Source organism: Oreochromis aureus, linkage group 23, assembly GCF_013358895.1.
Source record: "Oreochromis aureus strain Israel breed Guangdong linkage group 23, ZZ_aureus, whole genome shotgun sequence".
NCBI lineage: Eukaryota > Metazoa > Chordata > Actinopteri > Cichliformes > Cichlidae > Oreochromis > Oreochromis aureus.
Window position 1 is genome coordinate 43,198,676 of NC_052963.1, and position 15,588 is coordinate 43,214,263.

Consider the following 15,588-nt stretch of genomic DNA (forward strand, 5'->3'; position numbering starts at 1 on the left):
ACACACGGCTCATTTTTACATATACTCCTGTGTGTTTTTGCACTAATAAGTTAACGTTTCTTTCTTTTCTTTTTTATCTTTACCTTTGTGTCCGAGGTTTCATCTGCTTTGCTTTGTCCTTAGAGATTAATAATATTTTTTGGGGAGTGTGTGGGTCAAGCCTGATCTGTGTGTGAATCTGTGTGTGGGTTCCTGCATTAGCCCCTGTATGTTTGTGGCTGTGTGTGCATCAGAGAAGGGCGCCCAGCAGGCAGTGTTGTTGTAGGTGAGGGTGAGGAGCCCCCTGATGGGCAGCTGTGGCAGAAAGGCCAGCTTTGATCAAAGGCCCAAGAAGAGGAGGAGGAGGAGGAGGAAGAGGAGGAGGAGGGAGGGGAGAGCAGCGGGCCATCCAGGAGAGAGAGGAGGTGAAGGAGTGCTGCAGAATGGGGGAACCCAGGATGACTGTGTCCTTAAGGCCATAGTGGGACCCTTGAAGAACCAAGAGAAACCACCTGCTTCTCTGCTACCTCGCTTGAGTCCGACTCACTGGAATAAACTCCTTGGGCATGGCTGCAGACTCACATTTGAAAACTTGTCATGTTCATTGGAGATTGTGGTCTAATGACTAATTAAAGTAAATTTTCTTCAGAGTTCATTTCCTAAACATTTGAAGAACTACCGAGAAGATGCCGAATTAGCTCAGCATTAGATTTCGCAGTCTAATGAGATGAAAAAGGAGTGGGCTGTGAAGAGTTTTCCAAATAATTGAATAATGTATTTATTCAATAGGCTCTGGGCAGCGTATTGATTGTCGACAGATTGAGTTACCGAAAAATCTGTGGGAAATCTAGGAAAGGAGACGACCTAACCAAGGGCATGTGTGCAAGCAGCCGTGTGGCCAGACTAATGTATTCAGACGAAAACCATGTCGCTTAGGTCATCCTGGCTTCACGTTTGCCTTGAGGGAGACACGTTTAATCTAGCCCCGTAATTCCAAATGAGATGCTGTCCTTCTGATCCCTTTATTTTTCGTTCTGAGGCTATTTATTTTGTTTCTAATTATTTAAACACATTTTTAAACATTTTTTTTTTAATTTTCCTTAAGACGATTTTAAATGTCTCTTAAACTTAACGACGCACTGTTTACCACTGGTGTGACTTTGAACCCATCATTGTAATAAATACTCTTCCATACAGACCGATGCATTTAGAGCACATTCGGCAAAGCTCGAGAGCTGAGAAATTATATTTAAAAATGAAATAAACTCATGAAAGTCTTCTTTGAAACACGAGTTCGTGCGATCTGAAAACTTCGCCAGCTTTCTTTGCCAAGCACAACTACAAACATGCCGACAAAGCCAGGCTTCACTGGCCTTGACGCACTCCGAAAGAAAATTAAATTTGACAAAATAAATTAATACCAGCGCCACTTCAGCGGACCTGCAGCTGCACCTTCATGTAAGTCATTCCGTTAGATGTAAAACACTTGTAAAATGCAATGGCGCCCCTCTCCTCTCCTCTCCTCTTTTTATTTTATTTTTATTTTTTATTTTTTTGCTGGTATAGCCGATGAAATTATTTTTCAAGGACAATAATAACAATAATTATATTAAGAGTAAAAATGATGTCAAATAGTTAGAATTTCATAATTGAGAAAATAAATTATAAGCTTCATAAATAAATAAATAAATAAATAAATAATAGGCTCGTGTTTTGACCTAAAATCGAGTCCTAAGTATTCAAATAAAATAATTTGGGCGGATTATGTTAATGAAGGATTTATAACGACATGTACGAATTATATCTAATGGATGCTGTTATGTTGTGGTCACAGTGGAGTAAGTGACTGTATGTGGAAATGGAGAACATGTGTTTCAGTCTTGACTGCGTGATGAAGCCGTTGTGCGCGTGGTACAATGAAGGAGAATTATTTTCTTAACCCCTTCATTCACCTGCGTAATGTCGCGTCTCTGTGTTATAGTAAATGACGTTTAAATAAGGATAAAGACGGATTAGGACAGAATTACCCCCCCCCAATAAAAAAGGGTCCGGTGGGTGTTGGATCTTCAGAATGGGTGTTAAATGTAGTCAGATCCGCCTTTGTTGGCAGGAGAAAAATTACTGAATGCGGGACTGAAGTTATGACGAACGAGGAGGGGCTGTTGGTCTGTGCAGCCTAGCAGCAGGCAGACAATTAAAGGCAGCCTGAATCGGCTATAATTTAGCTCACCGATCCTCTCGTGTCATTAGTGTTTCAGAATAATGAACGGATCATTAGACTCGCTCATTTAAACAAGTAATTTTACTCCATGTTAAGCCCCAAAGTGTCACGAATTCCCGCACTTAATCCAAAATTGGAGCTGACTTCTCCCCAAGAAAAAGGCATCGTTATCAGAAGAAATTTTTGGCTGATTACATGCTTGAAATTTAGAAAAACGACTCTAATTTGTACAGAAATCAACTATATCATTCGTTTTTTAAATATATTTATATATTTATTTTTTCACCGACATTACAATTTTAAGAATGAATGCGTGACTACGCGGCTCATTAAGTTGCAGGATGCATTTTTCAGGGCTCTTCCTCATCGATGCCAAAACGAACATTACTTCCGTTATAATTATGGCTGTGTTGATCTCCATAGAGAAAGAATGACGCTTGTCGGGCCACAAGCCCGAGCCTGGCGCTCTGCATGCAATGGGAAACGCTGGCCCTGCGCAGGGCTGTTTAGTGTGGTTTCAGAGGAGTACCGATGCCATATGCGCTGCCTGTCCTGCATGATGCATGTGCGCCTTGTGGGGCACGCTAAAAAAGAAAAACAACAATTAGACATGAGTGTGTGTGTCCAAACAAACGAATCAAAGGCCCGTTGTGTTTGCGGGAAAATGTCTGGTGGGGGAGAGATCTTCCCCCGTCTCTCTTTCTCTCTGGCCTGACCCCGCGTTTGAGTCCTGCAGAGCGAGGCCGAGACACACAGATGGGCTGTGGTCTCTCTTTCTGTGCAGCCTCTCACGCCTTTATTTACTGTGCTTTATTCTCAGTTCAGTTCATATGAATTCAGTTCAATTTAATTCAACTCACTAACTCGTTTCACTTCTCTTCTACGGTCTGTTTAGGCTAATTACATGAAATCGTTTTTTCAAAACATTTAGCGTAAATATCTATCTATACATCTATAGACAGAAAATCTGAAAAAACAAACAAATAAATAAACAAAAACACCCTCCTCTCTCTGTCACACACAACAAACAACCTGCAGTTAGTCAGTCAGTCAGTCACGCCTGTTCCAGACAAGCAAAAATACAGCCTTGTCAGAGTTTTCCTGCAAACACGTGAGGATGTGGTTTCGCTCCATCAAACACAATGACAGGACCAAACAGCTGTCATTATGCTTAGGTCATACTATCCAAAAACTATATGACGTGTTATGATTTGCTTTAGTTCCACTGCCCAAATGGAAAATGGAGCACAATGATGAATAAAAAAGAATAGAGAAAGAAAAGAAACCAGAGGATTTAATAAAAGGGTAACAATCAACGAGACTTAAAATAATTTCACATATTGTTTGAATCCTTGCAAATGCTGCCAAAATGGGGAGTTACCATGTTTATATTTTGTGTGATTTTTGTCCTATAAATGCAAATAAAGAGTAAAATCACTGCCAAGCTCCTGGTTGGATGTGACACTGATGCTGTTTTGAAGCGATTCTTTGGCAATAAACAACCCCCCCCTTCTCTCTCTCACGCTCTCTCTCTGTCTTAAAATACCACAATATTACACTGTAGACGTATGAAATCTGAGCACAACTTGTGTGGGCCCACAGCGGTGAAAACCTCATGTCCGTTTAGCACGGCTATCCCGGCTAGTCTCGACCATGTTTCTGTCCCTCCCAGCCTCCTACGCTGCACTGAGAAGGTATAAAGCTCCAGAAGTACATCGGCTCTGAATAGACCGGGGGCCAACAAAGCGGTGCAACCGTGGGGCCCCAGCCGTGCAGAGTTTGTGTGCAAGTCTCCGGTGGTTGAGACAAGGCGGTGCATTGGGGGTGTGTGGTGGAGGGGGTTTGGGATCCCACTGCATTAGGCTGTAATAGGTTTGGGATGACCTAAACGATTTGTTGACTGGGACAATAAATCTGTTGTGTGTTTCTTGGCATGCTGAGGGGAGGATTACAAGTTGTCACACAAAGGAATGCAAATTGCAAGCCAAACTCTCCGAGAGGCCTGTGGAGTAGCCAGCTATTTAGAGCATTTGTGCGGATCTGTGCTTCTCTCGCTCACTATTTTATGTTTCTCTATTAGTCCTAATAACTGTGAAGGGCCTGAGAGTAGCCACTGTATTCATCTCAAATCAATGGCTGTCCCGCACCAGGCCCTATAGACCCCTGCATTTGCATTCTATCCTGTGAGATGACCAGCAGGACAATTGGCGTTAAGTCTCTTTCAGGCGGCCAAATGGAAATCTCCAATCCTAAATGACATTTTTCCCTTCGGCTCTTTTTCTAGAAGCCACTCCACATTATTATTTTCTGAGCAAAGTTCTTTGACACAGATTGTGTCCTAAAAAGGGTTACATACATATACTTTAATATTTAATTCAACTCTCAAAGTGTATTTCCTAAACTGTAGACCCTCCTTGAAACCCATGGGTGGACAAAATCCACTGAGCACTAATACGTCATCGGTATTACTGCGTAAACTTCTTTTTTTCACGGCAGACATTGTCTCAAAGTAGGAGAAGCGCAGGTGTAGGTTAGTCGTGATATTTGCCTTCTACTTGGCGGAAAGCCTTTGTGCATGCTGGGCCATTATCATGGCTTACTGGTACACTTAGGATCCATCATTAATTCCACCTGTGCTTTCTGTCAGACCTCTACAGAGGGCTTTTGCAGAGGAATTGCAGGAGTCTGTCTTCAGGCACATCTCCTCCTAGCGTCTGCGGGATGCAGTACAAGGGCACCCGTTCCATAAATTACATTAAGATAATAGAGAGAGCCCAGCAGCTGAACTGCATCAGCAGTAAGCATAGGTCAAACAAATGAACAGCGACGTGTTATCAACAGGAAGATATAGGACTAACAGAGCACCTGATAAGAAGTTGTTTGAGCCCTGACAGAAATTCTCACTTTACTCGCGGTCCTTTTTTTTTTCTTTGTCTGTGTCCGTCACTGTAAACCGGACTGTGTTCTGTACGCCAACTTTCTGTCAAGCATGCAGCAGATGCCGGAATTCAGGTTGACGAAGCCACAAGAGACGAATCAACACGGAGATAGCGGAATTATTACTCTCAGATTTCAGCAACAGACCTGTCCGTTTGACGTGTCAACGCTTTACGTGAGAGAAATTACGGAATACAACGGCTTACATTACTGCACTGTGTCAAGCGATCATCCCGGCGCATTAATCGTAAAAGAGAATTCTGCCATAAATGTAATCCCCGAAAATTTGTTTTAGCCTCTGTATGATACATCATTTACCACTGCATATTTTCAAAATAATTTCTAGTTATTGCAGTTATACAAAAATAAATTTGGCACAACAACCTTAGCCGGTGAAACACATGCCCCATCCAGGAAAGCTTGTAACTGATTCTGCAAGCATGTCAGATTACATATGGGCCTAACAACAAGCAATTTTATCAGGGTAATTTAAATAAAATTGGTATTTACACTAGTTCATCCATGTGTTTGCTACTCAGATATCTAGAATTGCATAGTATTGTGTATACACACACACACACACACACACACACACACACACACACACATATATATATATATATATATATATATATATGTATATATGTATATGTATAAATAAAACAATGACAGATATCTCAAATCTTAACTGTATTTATTCTGGTGCAGCTTATCTTGAGTGTAATACAGGTACGGCACAGGTTTAATAAAAAATTGCCTTTGCAGGTTATTCATGTTATTTCACAATGCGGTGAGACCTCAGTGTGCACAATGTTTAATGCAGGTAAAATTACGTTCCAACTTTTAATCTTATAAGTTGAAGTAGGCTGATCTCCTTATGCCTGTAATGATCTCTGATGGTTTGATGGTTGATCCATAACTGAGACTCCAGGCATCAGGTTCTTGTTTTGTCTAAAAGGCAGGTTGTTTTAATTGGCGATCAGGCTGGAAAGTACATAGAGACCCAGATTATTAATGTGCAACAGTTCTAGCTCAAAAGAAATGCCTCACAGCTCACAATGTATTGTTTTCTTTTTATTCATGTTCATCTGTGTGCCGAAGATTACCATGCTTCGAAGCCTTCTCCCCCCACTTCTGCGTGGCAGAGATAGTTTAATTAAAGAAAAACATTATCTTAGGGCAGCTGCACTCCTTGCCCTGTTTTCTGTGCTGTGTCAGAACAGAGAGAGAGAGAGAGAGAGAGAGAAAGAGTAAGAGAGAGAGAGCATACCGTCTTCTTACACTCTTGTAGCCTATGTGGCCCATGTTCTTTTAATGGCGTGATTGTAAATCACATGAGAGAGTTACAATGATGTTTTACGGCCCCCAGCTTTCAAAGATGAGCTGCAGTATTGCCCCCTGTAACTTTTAAGACTTGGTCAGTGTGTACAAAGACTTGCATAACACCCAGGACCATTATTTTCAAATGTTCACTTAAAGAGTGTGTGTGTTTTGATGTGGATCATAAAGTGGACACTTAAACCAGACCACAGATACAGACCTAGATACATGCTGCACATATACTGCTGATAAAAATTCACATGGTAACTACCAGCACAAACATGGGTGACACATTAATGGAAAAACGTGACCCTTGACCTCTACAGTGTGGGGTTTCTGTCCACAAGTTCCACATAGTTTTAGATAGGATGGCACACATAAAGTAATGGTACAAAAGTTATAGCATCAAAACCTAGTTAAAGTAGCTCAAGGAAAAGTACTCATTATGTAGAATCAATAATTTTAGAATTTTATAAATATATTGTGTATATTATACAGTATATAAGTTATTCATGTGTGTATTACTTTAGGTGTGCAGGTGGACACTTTAATAACTATTGCTTATGATTGGCTTTATCTATAACAATATCTATAACATAATCTTTTTAGCAGGTTTATATTTCAACATCTCCAAAACAATAAGTAAGTGGAGCTTAAGAATAAATGGTATGAAGTACAAATTAAGATATTTCCATCCATTATTAAAAGAATAGAAAGTAGCATGCAAATACTTAAACTTTATTTCAGTTACATTCCGTTCATATTTCAGAGGAGTCGTTACCACCCTATGACCTCCCTTAGGACACTGCGTCATTAAGATGCATTCTGATGGCATGGTTTAGGTCGACTCGTGAACTTATGAGGAAGAGACACTGCAAATTAATGCAAAGTACTTCTGACTGAAAACCTTTAACTTATGATGCAATCATAGTCCTTATGGGATTGATATCTTTCATTTTCCAGGATGCCTCCATTCACAGCGGCATGAGGGGCCACTGAATGGTTAGAGTATGAATGTGCTATGGCCGTTGCAGTTTCTAGACCTCTGGCCAGTTGAGCGCTTCTAGGGGAATTTGGACCAGTGTGTAATACACCACTCTCCACCACCATTATCCAAATACCACATGAGGTATCTTTTGGTGTTCACTCCCTACATTGGAGTTGCAAAGATTTATGGGATCTTGGCCAAGGTACATCAAAGTTATTCAAGATCTTTCAAAAGAACATTTGTTTGACCCAAATATTTAAAGAAATATTTAGACTATCTTTGAGCAACGCAGTGTATTCCTTCTGGACCGACGTACGCTCAAGTAACAGGTACATTTGCAGAGAATTAGCAGTCAAAGGTCTATTGGAGGAAAGAAATTAAGAAAATGGACCCATCGCTGGTCACTTCCTCTTTCATGTGGCCAAATAAAATGTACGATTTGCTGTTTAATAGTCTGCATTCCATTATCTCCCCGTTTTTAATGAGTACTGGTGTTTGAATGCTGATCTGTTCACCAGGTGAAGTCCGGTCGGCTACACGATATCTGAGGCCAGGAGAGAGGGCGGGCTGTTTAAACAATTTTTTTCCCCTAATCAACACGATCATAACCCCAGCAGAACAAAGGCATGAATATCCATTTCCAAGGAAAAGGGTGAGTGCCCTCTCCATGCCCCCCCTCACTCCTCCTCCCTCTGTCTACTGTACTCGTTACCCTGGTAACCCCATGGGCAGAATGCAGATCAGGGGGACCAACGAAGCGGCCCCTTGTCTCCCCTCACAATTCACCCTGATGATGACTAACACTTTTGTTCATGGAGAGGGCAGGTGGGAGTGACAATACGCTTCAAATCATTGCCCACCCGAGATCTCCCCTTAGCTCTTCCTCTCTAACCCCCTCCGCCCTCATCTTCTGTCTTTCTTCCTTTTAATTTTTTCCCAACATCTTCTTTCTTTCTTTCACTCAGTCTGTTCCTGTTTTTTGTTTATATTTTTCATTCTGCCATTTCAATTTTTTTGTCCATCCTTTCACTCAGCGATGACAGCGAGTCCCACAAAGCTCACTCACAGCAGATGTGGCAATGGTTTGTGAGAGGTCAGTGTTATCTAAACAGACCCATTGGGCTATTTGCTATAGCACCCTCCATCAGGCAGGAAGCTCTGAGGAATCAGCCCATCACTTCAATCAGCCACGACAGCATACAATGAATTTATAATGGCCGGATCAGGACGAGGAATGAAATCAGATGAGCACAGGGAGAGAGAGAGAGAGAGAAAGAAAGACGGGGACAAAGAGAGAGGTTTGTGAGGACAAGAGAGGAAAAGATGGAGAGCATGGGAGAGTAAAGCAAAGAGCCAGAGGAGGGTTCAGTTTTGGTCTGTGTCAATGACTACTATGTGGGGGAGTGTGCTGTTTGTATGTGGTCTGGAACAAACAAGTGATTGTTGAGGGGTGAGGAGATGAACTGTGACTTTGTTTGACAGTAGATTGTACAGTGTGCGTGAGGTTACAGTCATTCATGCTCTACAGTAAATGTGCACGTATATGTTTGCACACAGTGTTTCTTTTTAACTATACATATATGGTAGAACCTACAGGCAGCGGTTCACATGCATGTACAGGTGTGCACACTTGTGTATCTACTGGCCTGTGTGCAAAGAGAAGCAGTAACCTTATCGCTGTTTAGAGGGTAAGTACATGTGACAGTAGATATACACAAACTCTTGATCAGTATCTTGACAGATTGTCAGATAATGACTCTTCACGCAGATATGGACAATGCTTCAATATGTATGTTTTCTTGGCTTGTGTGCAGACAGCTTGGCTGAGAGCCACCATCTACAATTCATGGTCCAAAAACTGATCACGGTCCAGTTTTAGCTTGGACTATCTGCAGACAGTCTCCCCACTCCCCAGCACAGCCTATGACCTTTGACCACATTAACCGGTGCAGTCAGACTCATCTCTCCGTCTTCTCTTATCACCTGGAATCAAACATTAAAAGAGGGAGGGAGCCAGTGTTACTCATAAAGTCAGAGAAATATGGGCACTGAAGGGGGAGTGTGATAGATAAAGACAGTAAGAAAGACTAAAAAAACTAGAGTAGTCTGAAGAGTGAAAAGGAGTAAGGGAAGGAGACAGAGGGCTTGGATTAGTATAAGCTGGGAAAAACTGCAGTGGGCTAAAACATTAAGTATAGAATGAGCAGCATTACCACACTATGGCCTTATACACTTTTACTTCCTGTATCTCCAAGTTTGGCATCTAAAACAAGCAGGGCGGAGTTGAGCTGTAGACAAACAGGCTGTTTTACGAGTACCATTCTGCAATTACCTGTTACCTTGACTGTTGAGGTTTTAAGAGCGGCCTGGCCTTGGAGTTACCTGGATACACCTGGAGGAGGGCGATAAAAGGAGCTGGGGGTATTAAAAACACAGGGTGGGAATGAGCTCCTATCTGAGCAGCATGCACCCAAAACTCCATCTGTCTGTCTGCTGCGCTGCGACTGCTGGCGCCCACACGCTTACCCTGCCTATCTGTCTGTCTGCCTGCCTGTCTGTATGTCCTTCTGACTCTGTATGCTCTAATAAAGCCAACTTGGCTCAACAGTTTGATCAGCTAAACCTGTATAGGTTGCTGCATGCACACAAACGTACGCGCACACACACACACACACACACACACACACACACACACACTTAAAGATTTCAGGCAGATGGTTTGCTGATAGTGATGGGAAGGAAAATATTTGATGTCCCAAGCCTGGCCATTTAACATTCTCACCCCATGGTCTGACCTTAAAGACTGTGGATGCATGCATACAGCGTGCATGACTTTGTGTGTATGTGTGTTCTCGTGTGCTGATGGCTGTGTGTTTGTTCCCTTAGCTTTTAGCCCCAGTTAGCTAGTCAGACCCACACAACCCCATTCAGACAGGCGTGTGCACGCAATAACGCGCACCGTCCTATTAGCAGGACTTATCAGAGCCCATTTGACCCCCACCTTCTCCCTGACCTCTAGCGCCATCCCTTGGGAGAGCCAGTGAGCAAGGCGAAAGTGGTCGTGGGATGAGGGGCTGCTACACCGTCTGACTGTGAGCAAACACTGATGGTCAAACACACAGCCTCCCCCACCCCTTGAATTCTCTTATCCACTAGCGTCTCCCTGCTCCCCTCTTCAGTGACATGCATTGCATCAGGTCACTTCACTAATTTCCACTCTAATACGACCTTAAAATATCGGAGTAGAAAAGTAGTTTTGCTGCAGGGCTTTGACACTTTATGAGTACAAGTGTGGTATTTATTGTTTTTCTACCTACACTTGCTATCCAATAGTCATATTTGTTAAAAGTTAACACCTAGATGAATGAACAAGCTGTTTAAGTTTGTTCCCTATATATATCGCCAAATTACTCTCATGCAATCTGTCTTTATGTGCAGAGAAACCAAAAGCAAGTTGTTCCTCATTCATCTGCAGCAGACCTGCTGCCAAACTTACAATTCACCCAGAATCCGCCACAGTCAACTGCCTTCAGCACAATCATAAAGCTATTTGTGCTGTCAAAACAAGTAACTGACATTGTATCGAGCTCTGGGGGTCTCTTTGGAAATCAGTTTCTCTTAGAGAATGAGTGAAAAATGCAAGCATTTTGCTCAAATTTCAATTGTGTAAACTTTAAACACAATACTTTCCTTTGCATGTCAATCACATTACCAGTTTTTCCACCAATAAGTCTCCTAAGTTGTGTTTGATTGTGCCAAGTTTTACAGTCTAGATTAGGTGAATTTCAAATAAAAAAAGAAATTAATTAAAAAAATACAAATCTGCTCCTGCAAAGAAAATAGCCAAAGTTAGAACAGCACAGAGAGCACTCGTTTGCAGGGTCTTTTCTTTTTGACACATCTCCGTCCCGTGTTCTCCAGCAGACTGTGTCTTCTATTGAAAGCGAACAATAGGGTTCTTAATCAGCGGACCTTTCCCCCTCGCCTGCTCCTGGGTCAACTGATGGCCCACACTGCTTTGTAACAATTGAACGGCATAAAATATATGTTTATGAAAAGGAGAATTAATCACAGTGGGTATCTTTGGATAAAGTCATATTTGTTTTTTATACCCTTTCTCCAGCTCTGTTTAGAAGAGCTTTCATGTGGCTGTAATTACCATATTTCATTAGCGTGTGGAGTGTCACCGCTGGAGCATCAAAGCGGTTGGCTCTTCCTATGTGCGGCAACCACTGCCAGGGAAGTACACAACTATCTGTTTTTTCCCCCAGAATAAATTCGCCCTCGCCTGTTTTTGAGTGCACTCTCTCCCTCAAGCTGCTGTCGATATCAAAGAGAACCCATTCCGCATGTGAAGTGCCCCTTGTGCAGAATAATAAAGCAGTGCATCATGGCAAAAAACTGTGAAACACAACACTCTCACCACCATCCTTCAATGCACACACAAGGACACACATGTACATATACACACGGACATATGAGCACACATGGTATTCCTCTTTCCTTTGTAACTACTTTGCTCTCCTTGGTACACATTCACTCCTTCTACCTCAGCACTTAAAAACAAACTATTTTGTCTTACGGTGTGTTGCAGTGGAGAACGAGTAGTGCAACATATCAGTTTACTAGTCTCATAAATTACATGTTTATTTCTATGCAGCACAATAAACAATTCTCGATTGTTCTTCTTTTTAAAAATATAATAATGTATATATTTTTCTTACATTATATTGATTTTTATATTGGAATACAAGAGACAAGACTTTTAAGAGAAAGCTGTGTTGCCTTTATAATTATTTTAAATTAGAAAAAAATAGTTTGATTTAGGTAAACCTTTGTGCTGTACAACAAAAGAAATAAAAAGCTCTAGTGTTGTGATGATTATCCTCCTTCATCACAGAGACAGTGACCAATGAAATAGCTTGATTCGTTTAGAAAAATTTATGCATGTATAACTTGTATCAACCAAGTGATAACTGCCAGAGACTGCAAATGAAATCACAGAGTGTGTTCCACATTAAGAAACTTTGGTCGGGTTCAACAAAGGAAAGAAGAATAACCTCATCCAAGCAAGATTTGAACAGTTTTATCTGATATGTCAACAGTTCTTGTCACTATAGTTGTAAATAAAATTTCAGCAGGCTTTAGATCTCTTTGGGTGATTGATTAAAATGAAAATATAAAGTCAAACCTTAGCTCTGTAGTATATATATATTTTTTCTTTTTAACAAACATCACCAGATGCCGTCTTGCCTTTAAGACTTGCACCTGACCCTTGTTAATGGAATACAAGGCCATGGGTTCAATCCTGCGGCTCAAAGTTACGCATCTTCAAGGGGACTTGGACAATGAGAGAAAATAATGTCTCAACCAGCACAAACACAGATGAGCTGCGAGTTAGCTGAGCTGTCTAAACAGCGCTGCTTTGCCTCCACTATCAGCAGGATTATCTAAAGGGAGAAGAGCTATCTGCCCTCAGGCTAAGCATGCTTTTGTTTTCCCAAAGCTTTATAGCTGCCCTCTGCTAGACAGAGAATCAAAGCTCTCTGTGAAATATGAGGTCACACTCACCACACAGGACATGGTTGTGGTAGACAGACTTTTCCTGCGACTCATAATTACAGATCTAGTGTTAAAAATTAAAAAACATCCTTCAGCAACGACCACACAGACCTGCTGTGTGTCACTGCAATGTACTCGATTGACTGAGAGAGAGAGACAGCAAGCTGAATGCGAAAGGCATCTGTTGTCCTGACTGTGTGATAACAAAGTCCTCCTGGCGCTATTCTTGTGATCAGTGTGCAATCTGCAGCTCGACAGTCAAAGCAGCGAGGACTTTAAATGCTCTTTGAAGCTCCAGCTAGCTCAGATCAATGTTCTCCTTGGCTCCTGTGACTTCTCTGTTTATTAGGTATCGATCAAAGAGGAGGCTTGTGACACTTGTACCTTCTGCCATTGTGCATTTTATGCTTTCAGCAGTTATCTTCACCACATGAGTAATTTACACTGCAAGGGAGAATATATACATCACCTACAGCACCGATGTCCGAGACCTTGAACAGAAGTTAACTAGTGGTCCCTTATTATGCTCCTATTTTTTTCTCCCTATCTGTCAGTGAGTTGCAACTTATCGGTGACCGTCTTAACGTCCTCTCAGGGCAAACGCGGCAGTTTGATTCTTAATCCTTTTACCAGAGGTGATTTTTAACAACTTCCTGGTTGCCTTTGAGTCAAGTCAATGGGTCTGAAGTCTGATACACTACAGGCTTCCTCAGGCGCACTAAGCCTTAACCTTGGAGCCCCCACCCACCCTCCCACCTCCCTAAGAGGCCTAGGCTAACAGGGAAGAAGATGGGGAGGGGGGCGGCGGGCAGGCCAGGGGGTGCCTGAGGTGTGCGGAGAAACCAAGGACCTGCCACATTATATGCTTTAACATGACTGGCAAATCCACCACGGTTAAACAAACTTAACCTTCATTTGTGAAACGGTGCAAATCAAAGGGCAAAAAACGACTTGTGCAAGTAATTACCACCGGGGGAGAGCAACAGGGCGAAGGATGGAAGAAGGGTGGGAGGGAGGGGTGGGATGAGGCAGCGGTGGTGGTGGTGGTGGGGTGTGGGGGTAGGGTGGTCGGTTTCAGGGACAGCAAGGCGTTAACAGGTTGAATGGAAGGAAATGGGAATCATTTAAGGTGAGGGGCATTTTTAATGAGTTTGCTCAGAAATTGATTTTCCACTGTAATCTTTTATTTATATGCGGCTGGCGGCGTGTGCCCAGCAGAGTGAGGGTCAGCCCTCAGAGCACCCTGTCAAGGCCCCCACTCCCTCAAACAACACCCCAAAGCCCAGGGAAAATGGTATTCTAGCTAAGGCAAATATTGTCCTGCCTTGGCTTACGGGGCGAAAAAGCTGTTTGTTCTAAAAAACTTTTTTCTTTAAAAAAAAAAAATTGCTTATGAGAAGACCAAGAGAAGGTGTAGGCTAACCTGAAAGGTAAGCGTAAAGTTACAATTAAAAATACTGTCTAGTTCATATTATTTTAATCTTTTAATTAAAGGTTTTTAAGCAAGATTTAAGCTGTCAAAAGTACAGATATATTTGAATGAGCAGATTTTCATTTCTTAGTGATTTTTTGTGAATAAATATCCAAAAACTTTGTTTTATGTATGAAATAATTCATATGTGTTGGTCACTTTTTCAGACAACTGACAAAAACTTATGCGAACACTCAAAATCTTCTAAATTTTATTGTGTTTTTATACAAATATTGAATTTGTTTTATTTAAAAAGTGCTCAGAAAAGTAAACTAAATTAGAAAAAAAAAACTTTTAAATTCATGTTTTACATAATTTAGTTTATTTATTTATGTTTTGTAAAGTTAATGGTGCAACAATTATAGAATATTGTCTGGCAATGACAGGTTAACGTGGTCAGCAGGGCAAAAAAGTTCAGTTTAAATCTCTCTCTATTTTTTTAAATAAATAAATATTATAATATTTCTAAGAATACATTTGGGTATATTGTACCTGGGTGGTATCATTAACCTTGAATTAAAATAACGCATTTTATTACCACTGACTTAAAATTTACAACTTGACAGTTTGTTTTAAATTATTTATTACGTACCTGTATGGACATTCTTAAGCCATTGTAACCCAGTGCCTGCTCGCCTCTGTGCGTATCTCTGTCTCAGGCTCTATGCAACCTCAAACCAGGTTTTCAGCTTTACGTGCTTTGTTGTTGCTCAAGTTTTTATGCGACTCTAGCGCCATTTAGTGGTAGAAGTGCTAACTGCAACAGTGCAATGCAGCCGCTTAGTGTCTCTAGAAGACAGAAGCATTCAAAATGCATAATTTAAATTATAAGACTGGTATGACACAGAGTATACATACACTCTGACATATACTCTGACTTCATGTTTCACATGTCCTGCCAAGGACAGTCAGAAGATAGAAGCTTTCCTGTGTTTTTGTAACTATTTTTCACATTCCCTGTCAATGCTGTATTTTCCTGCTGATACTAAAATGATGAATCCTGTTCTATTTGTGAAATTCTTTTTGCATTCATTTCTTTTTCTTTTTTTTACAAGTCTCAGCTTTGCTTTAACTACTTTCACCGTGTTTACTGTCAAAGTGCTGCCTTGT

At 41.3% G+C, this 15,588-nt stretch overlaps 1 long non-coding RNA gene across 1 annotated transcript; it reads right to left on the bottom strand.

The window, feature by feature from the left end:
* Positions 1 to 5,834: 5,834 nt before the first annotated feature.
* LOC120436184 lies at positions 5,835 to 15,131 on the bottom strand. The gene is made up of 3 exons (XR_005610220.1): positions 15,071 to 15,131; positions 6,244 to 6,346; positions 5,835 to 6,121 (listed from the first exon to the last, which is right to left on the bottom strand). It is a non-coding gene; the product is annotated as an uncharacterized LOC120436184 (long non-coding RNA).
* Positions 15,132 to 15,588: the final 457 nt, after the last annotated feature.